Below are 10,177 nucleotides of genomic sequence, written 5' to 3'. Positions count from 1 at the left end.
TTTCTCTACGCAATCAAGGAAAACATGACATCGCACTCATCCACCAATGGCAAATGCAAAAAGAACACTCGAGCACGAGACTCAAGAACGTCTGATCTGCCGGGCAGCAGTGTTCGCCCCCGGTTTTCGGAATTAAAAAGCGGCCGCTCACCTTTACTTTATTTCTAAACTGCTCAAATAAACCTTCCCACTACAGCAACATTTCCCCCCTTAGCTTGGAATAAAATAAGTTCGACTTTCGGAACCCACCACGATGACTCAAAGGACGAAGTTGAGTGCTCTTCAGAATTCTTGCGTGCATAATTATCGCTAGTTTCAAAGGTAACCCAGAAGAGCATGCCGTGCCTAATGTTACGTGTGCTCGTTGCTGCGACAATTTACGGCAATTCGATGGTTTCTCTCGCTTCTTGTACCACGCATAAAAATTAGGCGCTTCAACGGCAACCGGCCTCGTACGACCGGAAAGTGAAAGGTCCTGGATGTAGAATTCGTACATTTGCTCTGAGAGCTACTGCTCGATTTCTCCTCTTTGCGAGAATCGCGCTGCAAGTGCGCACACGCTGTGGACTCGTAAGCGGGCGATCGATATCGGGCCGGAGGCGACTATCCTAAAGGGTCTGACCACCCAGTAGGCGAAATGGACCGGTGTACTGCTCATAATCAAGACCCACACCATGTGCCGGCCTGTCTCTTCAACACGTTTTGAACACCCCGTTCTAAGTAATGTGCTCAATTTTGATCGCATGGGGAGTAATTCACGTCACTTTTGTCACAGTTTGGCGGGTATAGATGCCTGCAAAACGTTTCTCCCGGGAAAAACGTCGTGGAGATAATTCTGTTCCTCGCCTTGGAGCGTGCCACTGAGGCATGTTTGAATTCCCCACCCCTGTGCAGATTTGTTAGAGCTGGGAGGTCTTCCACGATGAAATGCAATGAATAAGGCGACCTTCCGCACCCCCTTCTGAGTAAGGTGACTTAGAGAAAGTATGCACTCTTCCTTGACTAGAAGACGTTAAATTAATGGGCTATGAGACTCTGGGCACATAACGTCCAACGTGGAATTAGACGAAGTTACTTTACGACTTGAGGAATAAATGTGCTGAATAGCGGTACCAAGAAGTAAGCTGCGTTTTACGCCTACGTGGCATAACAGATGGTGTGGTATTGTAATAGACAAAAAAATCAAGGACCGAATTATACAAACCCTGTGAGTAGGATTACCATGTCAGCTTGATCTAAGAATGGATCATTCTCGACGTGAGAGCCAAACTTTTGCAGTGTAGCGCTGATATCAACCTCTTCCTCTTTCAGCACCAAAACCTTTTCATCCTCTGTTTTCTCCTGTGCGCAAACCAGCAATGTACATGTTGCTATGAATGCCGTAAACCGTTTCTTTCTATAATTCAAACACTACATATAACAACGTACTGCAATATTTACACTGTAGCTATACTGTGTCAGGTGTCATATCTTTTATAATAGGGATAGCTGTTGTCTCTTTCGTGTTTAATTGTGTATAACAGGTTCTAGTTGCAAAGATACAGTATTTTATTTCTCGAAATTTCAAGACTGAATGTTTTCTCCAGAAAATTGTGTATCCGTAATTATGAAAAGATAACTCCGTGAAATGTTCCGTAATAAGACAGGATTACTAACGTAGCGGAACAAGGACGTACAAGAGGATTAAAAATATTCAAACAACACAACGCACACCCTCCGACGGATGTTACACTATATGGCTGCTAAATCAGTAAATCGTGGGCATGCACAGTTCCCCGAGAGCGTTTGAGAATGCGGCCTACTGTCATAGAAAATGCTTGATCAGGAAACGATGCTGGTCACTTATTTTGAGGCGCCTCTTCACGCGCCGCCGCCACTGAGCAAGATGATGGCTGAAGGGCATCATTCTAGCTGCAATCAGCCTGCTACGCTCCTGGCTACTACTTAGAGTATATAAAAGACATGCTGGCATGGGGCTCGCTTGCTGACGCACCAGCATTCAGAATTGAAGCGCTTGCCGTAAGGAGGAGGGAAAGAAGGAATACAACCTTCTGTACTGTAAGCCCTATGTTCTTTTAAGTGGCTTTAGCTAAAAAGCTTTGCTTTCATCAGAAGCCAGGGTAGACCAACACGTGCGCCGAGTGTTTATGCTCGAGCACTGTCTTCACCAAACAAAAATGTGACGAGTAGTCCAATATGGCCTTACTATCCTGTTTTCTATAGCGGCTTTAGGAATAATCATATTTCTTTTCTTTGCTGCACCCGGCTAGAAACGCATCCACGCATTGTGGGGATCGCATTACAGACGCACAGGTAGAAAAGGGTGTTGTTACACGCTCTCTGGATTTCGTAGTGTTAGTTTTCGGGTGCGCGTAGCAGCCATTGAACTCTCAACAGGGAAAATTATGAGCCATTACACTTTTTTAAGGTGGAAGACCAGTGAAGATCTGTCGACACAGAATATTGAACATAGGTGCGATTTTTGACGAAAGTGGTACGGCGACAAGCCGCTTTTACTAAGGCGAAGAAATTACCCAGTACCTAAGTGTCTAGCGTTGGTTGCTTAAACAGAACTTCGCCTGTTCAGGACAGTTGCTCGGCTGATACGTGCTGCGCGTCTGGAGTCCCCCCCCCCCCCCCAAATGCTAAATGTTCGCCCTATTCCTCTCCCTTTTTTGTGAATGCCCATGCTTCTGCAAGCCAGCCCCTTGCCAGTCTGCCTGTTATCTACTATAGTCTAGACCGCAGCGCGCAGGAAAGCTGATTGAACTTGCACTATGCCCTTCAAACCCACACTGTTCAGTAGTGACAGAGCGTAAAAATGACCATCGAAGTAAACGAGGAGTGTCGCACCTTGATCAAGCATTTCAACTAAAAATAGGCCACACTCTCAAGCACGATAGAAGAACTCCTCCTGCGTGCATTTTACCGACTTTGCAGCCACACCGTGCATAATGCATCGGAGGCTGTGCGCTCCGTTGTTCGCATTTCTTTTAATCTCCCCTGTACAGATTTAAAAAGTGTTAACAACAACGCACGAACGATTGGTTTTCGATACATGCTGCGCGGCCTGCTGATAGCCGCAGGTGTTACCAGCCAGATTTGGGGACGTCACAGCGGTATGTGAAAGATATTGTTTTTTATACTTGTTTTGGGGGTGGCAGCTCGCTTCGTGATCGTGTACTTGTGTAAAAATAAGTTAAAAATAAATGAAGTTTTTATTTTGTGGCCGATTTTTTTTTGTGGCCACAAGAAGTGTTGCAGGGTCCCTTTAATAAAGCATGAATCCACTTATTCAGTTGGTTTTCATTAAAAGAAGTGACTTTGCCATCACACTAAAGCACATTCACACATTGGAAACTAATTGTCTTATCTTCCGCACCAAATAAAAGTATACCCCCATTTTTTCGCGGCCTCAGCCTCTCAAGTTTGCACTTGCGTTTAAGCATGACCGAAAACAAAAATGAAAACCGGCAGCCACATATAATGGTGGTGTTTGAAAAAACCGATTGAATATTATTCTGTACTCACAGTATTGTATCGGATCCCCACTAGGCGGACACTCATTGTATGCTTTTTCAATCGCTTAATCTTCAAATTAACCTGTGGGTAAGGATATTTAGATAATGAACGTCGATTTTCAAGTCACTGAAAATAGGATATCGGCCCGCCGGTATTGTCAAATAGGGGTATTACCAAACCACAAAACTTCTCGCAATCGTGAGTGCAACATCATGTAACATTTTAGCGTAAACTTTTCTTGAACAAGCGTGGTAATCATAACTGCTGCAGAAGCTGCAAGGCGCGCATGTGACCACCTTCATTTTGTATCGCTCACAATTGACCATAATGCGGCTTTGACTTCCTCAAAATAACAGCAACATTCTGTGCCAGTGAGATTTACCAACAGCGTAAGGCGGGAATTTGCCGGGAAACAATTCACATTTAGTATCCAAACAAGCGAAAAAAAATTATGCAGCTTTCCTCAACTAATACAGCAATTGATGAATAAGACCTGCGCCTTGTACAGTCCCAGTGATAGGTATTCCAGCATCCGTCATCGAAGCAAAATAACGACTTCGGTAAGCTAGCTCCGATTGTATATTGTATAAAAGAAACACGTGAAACAACAACGAGCTATAGCGCCTGTTAAGGAACAGGTGTCTCATACTTTGGAAAATTTTCGTAATTTTCTTAGTGATTGAATTTTTTTTACTTTATAAGCCTATGCGAAAATTGAGTTGCAAACCAGCCAGCAAAGAAGGAGCGGAGGAAGGGTCAATGCTGCAAGCGTGTAGAGACCATGGTAAGAGCTTGCGTGAAAAGGACGTGCAATAGTTTAGCGTAGCCACATTATTTAGTTGTATAGTATACGAAAGATCGTCTCCAGACACTGGTACACTAAGAGCGGCAGGAGAGAACCTTGCGAGCAGAGAGGAGCACCAGGGAGAAAAAAAGGGAGAGGAAATGAAGATTGCAGGAAGGAAGGAAAGAAGGAAGGAAGGAAGGAAGGAAGGAAGGAAGGAAGGAAGGAAGGAAGGAAGGAATGAAGGAAGGAAGGAAGGAAGGAAGGAAGGAAGGAAGGAAGGAAGGAAGGAAGGAACAGACAGGCAAACAGACAATAAATTTTATAGCCGGTATTCAATGCGCGGAATGCATGCAGGCAACCAAGTGTGCACCGCTATATCTGTAGCCAAGCACCTGTTCCTAGGCGATGTTGTGCGAACGGCCCCCAGATCAGGCACCCCTCTTCTCCTCAATGCAACCGTGTGAGTGCGCCCAGGGCCGGGCTAGAGCAGCGGCGTGCGCGCGTTGTGGCGGAACTTTACGTCGAGACGTGGCTGCATTGTTCTCGCCGCCGCCGCTGCGAAGGACGTATCAACACAGCGTGAAACGTGTGACTGTTTCACGTTACATTACGTAAGCGTGGCTTAATACTGGAAAGTGCCAGTTGGGGCTCTCCTTAACTTTTCCTATCCAAGACGACTCGCGTAGAAGATTGAACAAGAAATCGTAAAAAAAAACTTACGACATTGACCAGGATACAGACGTATCTTGCAAGCATCCTCGAGAAACTGTAAACTTGACCCAGTACAGAGTCAATCACACAGTGCACCTCAATTTCGAAAGGTTTGTTCCGGATGACGTCATCATCACTCCCTGAATGGAAGGGTGTACACGGGTGCACAATTTTTAAGCACGGAATATTACAAACTTTTTCATTTCAGTATTGTCTTCTAAAAAGCAAACCATCCTGGTAACCTTTCGCGTCGTTGGTGCAAGCTACTTACAAACTTCGATTCGGGCCTAGATTAAAATGTGTTTTTTTGCTCTTATTTATATCAGTTCACTATTCGTACAGGCTATTTCTATCTTTGTGAATAATGAATTTCCAAAGACAACAAAGTTAGCATTTAAATAATAACGACTGCTCGTTTGAAAAGTTTCAAGAAAATGCCGGAAAATATTCTTCTGGAGGTATACAAGCAATAGGTGTGCCTGTTCGCGCACTTTCGGCCGGGCGAAAAAAATCAGCCAATTTACGTATCAGTTTGTAAGTTTTCTACTTATTGCATCATAATAATTTGCCGTCATTCCATAAAGAGGTCTTCAATTTCATTGTGTGAAAATATTGAAGGTGCCTCTTTAGCAGGAACGCGCAAAAGTTGCACGAAAAAACCCATGAATATGTCAAAACTGCTATATTTAGAGCAAAATAACTTCTTTCAAACCGCGGAACCAAATGCAGCAAATTTTTGATAGTGTACAAGTACAGAAGCTAGCAACACGCACACGAAAATGCATTGCTCTACGTTAAATGGTTTAACAGTTTACTGAGAGTTGAATTTCACTATTTTAGACTTTTTTCAATGGCCTTATAACCAAATCTTTTCGCTGGAATGAACATTCATGCCGTAATTATCTGCATAGACATGTATTCTAAGCTCATACTAAGCCGCATGTTATTACGACGAATAGTGTTCTGTAATTATTGCAAATTCCGACGCAAGCGAAGCAAAATTACGATTTTTCTCCCTTGCGATATGGCTTCTCTTTCTAAAGCCAAATGAGCTAAAATACCCTGGTTAGCGCAATCAGAAACTAGAAGACGTCTGCTTTCTAATCATATATTAGTCATTTCTGGGCTGTCAACTGAAGCGCAACAGCGGCTACGCAAACATCGCCCAAAACTGCCAGCGAGGGGGAGGGAGTGGGTCCGCCACCTTGAAGGCCTAGAAGCGGCTTGAATACATGATTAAACTCGCGTATTGAACTGAAAATCAGAGGAAAGATAGTTATTCCTCCAAATTTGTTGCAAAACCCCGCAATAATTGAAGCAAATTTAAACCGCAATATACTTAAAATGTTTTTATGGTAGGTGCTTTCAAGCATCTTTCTGACGGCTCTGCGTTTCGTACTTTACATTATTTCCCTGTCTTCAACCTAACATCCAAAGAAAGGCTGAGAAAGCTCCAGTGTGCAAATCCAAGGTCTTGGAAGCCGCCAAGCGAATGTCAAAACTCACCAAGGTAAACACAAATGTTTTACCACAAAATTACTGCCAGATTTCCCCTAAATCATCGCTGAATCATTCCTGCCACTCCACCGGGGTCGCGGACAAGCTCGAGCGTCGCATTATTTCCTTCCTACCCCTCAAGTAGCTTTGAGTGATTATTGATAAGCACTATGAATAAATTTCCAAATTTGTCCGCGACGTCAAGCGTAACCAGAAATTAATGTTAATCTCCACACACCACTCACCCAAAAACGAACGTTCTTGCGGTTTTCTTCTTGACGAGTGGCTATCTTTTATACGCTGATCTTCTATCAAGACGGTCCCGGCTTTGTTACTGTCGACACCTGAAAAATAAACCTTGAGAGATTTTAAAGTTTCGCCGTAACATTGTAAACATCTCCGATAAACATGAATCGATAAAACATATTTCTGCGCGCCTAAATGTGCTTCTGTGGTTGAAACGCGATACCTATCATGCGATACTTATCAAAGTATCGCATGCGTTCGTTGACAAAGGCATGCAATACTTATCAAAGTCCACTTTCTAGTTGCATTGTTTTTGCGCCTGTTTCTTTGCTCTAATGTCTTCGCCTGGAGATTCACGGCTGGAGGTATTTCACGCTAAAGATTCCCCCCAATCTCAGTTGTGAGCGGTTGGGGTGTGCCTGTTCTACTCACATGCCGTCAGGTTCGCCTGTTATGCAGTACGACGTGGACTCATTGTTGCTCCCCCGCCGGAAATTTTACAATTGATCACTGTTTTGTAGATTGCCGAGATGCTGTCTTTTTCTGGGACATTTTGCAGTGAATGCTCAGAAAAGACATGGATATCACGCCTTTCTCAATCCGATTTTTGCCATTCGGCTATCCTGGTCAGCCACCCTATGACATGTTTGTGTTGATTGGTTTGTACAGTCTGCTCGCGATGTCGCTTATGTGATAGGTATGCAAAGCCACCAATATCAACAAAGTCATATTTCCGAAAAACTGTCGCGTTTGTACATGGTGTGTAAAATTATTTTGACGAACCGCCTGCCTGGTTCCGTTTTGAACGCTTGTGTGCTTGTCTGAATTTGGATGTGTTTGTGCTTCTCTTAACTTCAGAGTACTCTTTTGTTTGCATAACTAGGTGGTCCGCGTACTGTCATGTTTGAGCCTAATCTCGAATGTAATAGAGAAAAAAGGAGTTAGAGTGGGGGTAACGCCCTCGGCTCTTACTTGGGTTCAAACCCCATACGAACTAACCGTGTTTGTTATTTCCTCATGGCAGCGGAGGCCAATTTCTGAACCGGACAACAACAGAAACGCCGTTTTTTGGGACAATGGGTCACTTAAGGCTTTCGCATTAAATGCAGAAAATGCCAGCGTGAAAAAATGTTAGGGTATCTCGAGAAATTAGGGAGTTTTGGCACATCGTTACCATGTTTTCTTTACCGTTTACGGTGTTGTACGAAGCCGAAGTTTCTGTTTACCGCTGAAAACGGTAGGGCACGTTTTAGCACACAGTTACTGTTTTTTACGCATCCCAGCTTGCCGGCCACCATGATGCAGGTAACAACATCGGAAGAATTACTCTCAAAACAAATCACGCAAGACTTGGTTGTTGAGAGCTATTTTGTTTAAAATACCTTTAATCTCTGTCTTTTCAGTGAATGTTCACAATAATTTATTTCTTGTGATAATGTCGTAGACATCTTGGGTAGGGCTTTAACAAAGAAAACATGATGTTAGTGGTGCCATCTACCGAGGACAGTTGAAAAAAAGTCGCCCGCCCGCATCTTCCCACGGGGGGAACTCGAGTAAATGCGTCGCATAGGGGTGGTTGTATTGCGTGAAAGTTGCGTAATTGGGTAGTTGGTGGTTACCGTTTGGATGTGGGGAGGGTTTGGAATGCCTAATTATTTCTTTCGTCTTTATTATTCTTATTTAATGTTTCGTGATTTTCGGACACAGGAAAGACAGGTGAAGGTATTGTCATTATTATTTTCCATCGCTTACACTTCATCTGGAGCCAAACGAAAGGCAAGCAAAGACGCACTTGACTGAAGTTCGAACGCGCGCTCCGCCGCTTATATACACTGCGCGCGCTGTCGAGGGAGAGGAGTATGGGGGAGAGACGCGCATGCGCGAACTTCCGTACACAAGCGCGCCACCTTTCCACGCCCCCCCCCCCTTCCCACGCGGTTGTCACGCAGCTGTCACGCCGCTAGCACGCCGCTATCAAGTGTACACCTGCCGCTGTTGCTGCTGAGCGCGACGGAGCGCACGGGGTAACTACTGCGCATGCGCGCGCAGACGCGTTCCCCCCGCACCGCCGCAGCTGTTGTTGAGAGCGACGAGGCGCAAGGGGCAGCTACGGCGCATGCGCGCGCAGACGCGCTCCTGCCGCACCGCCGCAGCTGTTGTTGAGAGCGAGGAGAGTACGGGGTAGAGGCGCGCACCTGCGCCTCGACGTGACGTCATGAGCTGCGGACGCCTATGGACGGAGGAGTTGGCGAGCCTAAGAAATGCTCCGCATTTAAAAAACACTGAAATTAACACCTACGCTAAATTGTCTAGCATAAAATACGTAGATTATCTTGTATTAATTGCGCTAAAACACACATTATGCTAACCAGAACAATTTTGTAGGCCTAAGAGTGCTTTAGGAACTCACTAACTAGTTTGAACTATTTGAGGTGGGCAAGGCTTAGCACAAGGGCGCGCGGCTATTTTGCTCTCCCACCTAAAACAAAAGTCGTTGTTTGTCGTACTTTTCAGCACCATTTAATAAGAATAACGTAATAAGCAACATCGACTAAGTTTGCTTTTATCGCCTGCACCAAGCAGCAAGAGCGAGAGCCGTGGCAGTGCATTTGCTGTAAGCAGGGCGCCAGGGTACACGTTGCCGGCGCAGGAAGCTCGGTGGATCGGTGGCGACGGTGAACGGATATTACGGGCAGCCACGTCGTCATTCGCAAGTGGAAATTCCTGAATGCAACACTACAAAATTTCGAGACAGTACCAACGCCGATCACTGCAGCATGCCATGTGGTAAGGCTCAAGTACTTAATTCACAGCTTTGGTGTAAAAGCACTACGCGGCGCCTTACCGTGTGGGCCGTACCCATAAGACATAGAGGTAAAACTTAAACATAAACGCAGCCTCAGCCCAAACCAAAACCTAATTGTAAACGCAAGTATAAAAACTTCTACGGACAACGTAGACGTACAAAGTAAATCAAATGTAGACCTAAAAAGTATGTAACATTTACGGTTGGCTAAAATTTAATCAAAAATGTAAAACCTACAGGCTAACGTAAACGTTACCGTAAAACGTAATTCTGAAAGGAAAGAACGACGGTGAGAATAGTCAGTGGAATAGGAGATTTGTGGTCTGTCGAATAGCCCGGTGTGAACAACTTGTGATAACATCATTTGAGAATTATCAGGGAGAGCGTTTGATAAAAGTGACTCCAGGAAGTTATGTGAAGGAAATCAGGCTGATGAAATCGGCTTTAGCAAAGACAGCGGAAGAAAACTCCGTCCGGTTCCCAAATATGCGCCGTCTGTGCAAGCATCGTTGGGCATAATTATTTTCTTTAAAGGAGCCATTAAGACAAAATACAAGTTGGGTTTATTAGAAAGACTGCTTAGCCCCGATAACAATGATACCAATATC

The 10,177-nt window shown here is 44.6% G+C and overlaps 1 long non-coding RNA gene across 1 annotated transcript; it reads right to left on the bottom strand.

The window, feature by feature from the left end:
- Positions 1-1,096: 1,096 nt before the first annotated feature.
- On the bottom strand, positions 1,097-5,156 carry LOC144157847 (uncharacterized). The gene is made up of 3 exons (XR_013319889.1): positions 5,030-5,156; positions 3,532-3,603; positions 1,097-1,341 (listed from the first exon to the last, which is right to left on the bottom strand). It is a non-coding gene; the product is annotated as an uncharacterized LOC144157847 (long non-coding RNA).
- Positions 5,157-10,177: the final 5,021 nt, after the last annotated feature.

Source organism: Haemaphysalis longicornis, unplaced genomic scaffold (genome assembly GCF_048455015.1).
Source record: "Haemaphysalis longicornis isolate Haplotype H1 unplaced genomic scaffold, Haemaphysalis longicornis Haplotype H1 scaffold_10, whole genome shotgun sequence".
Lineage (NCBI taxonomy): Eukaryota > Metazoa > Arthropoda > Arachnida > Ixodida > Ixodidae > Haemaphysalis > Haemaphysalis longicornis.
Note: the sequence above shows the minus strand (reverse complement) of the source record. Positions and strands in the feature narration are given on the sequence as shown.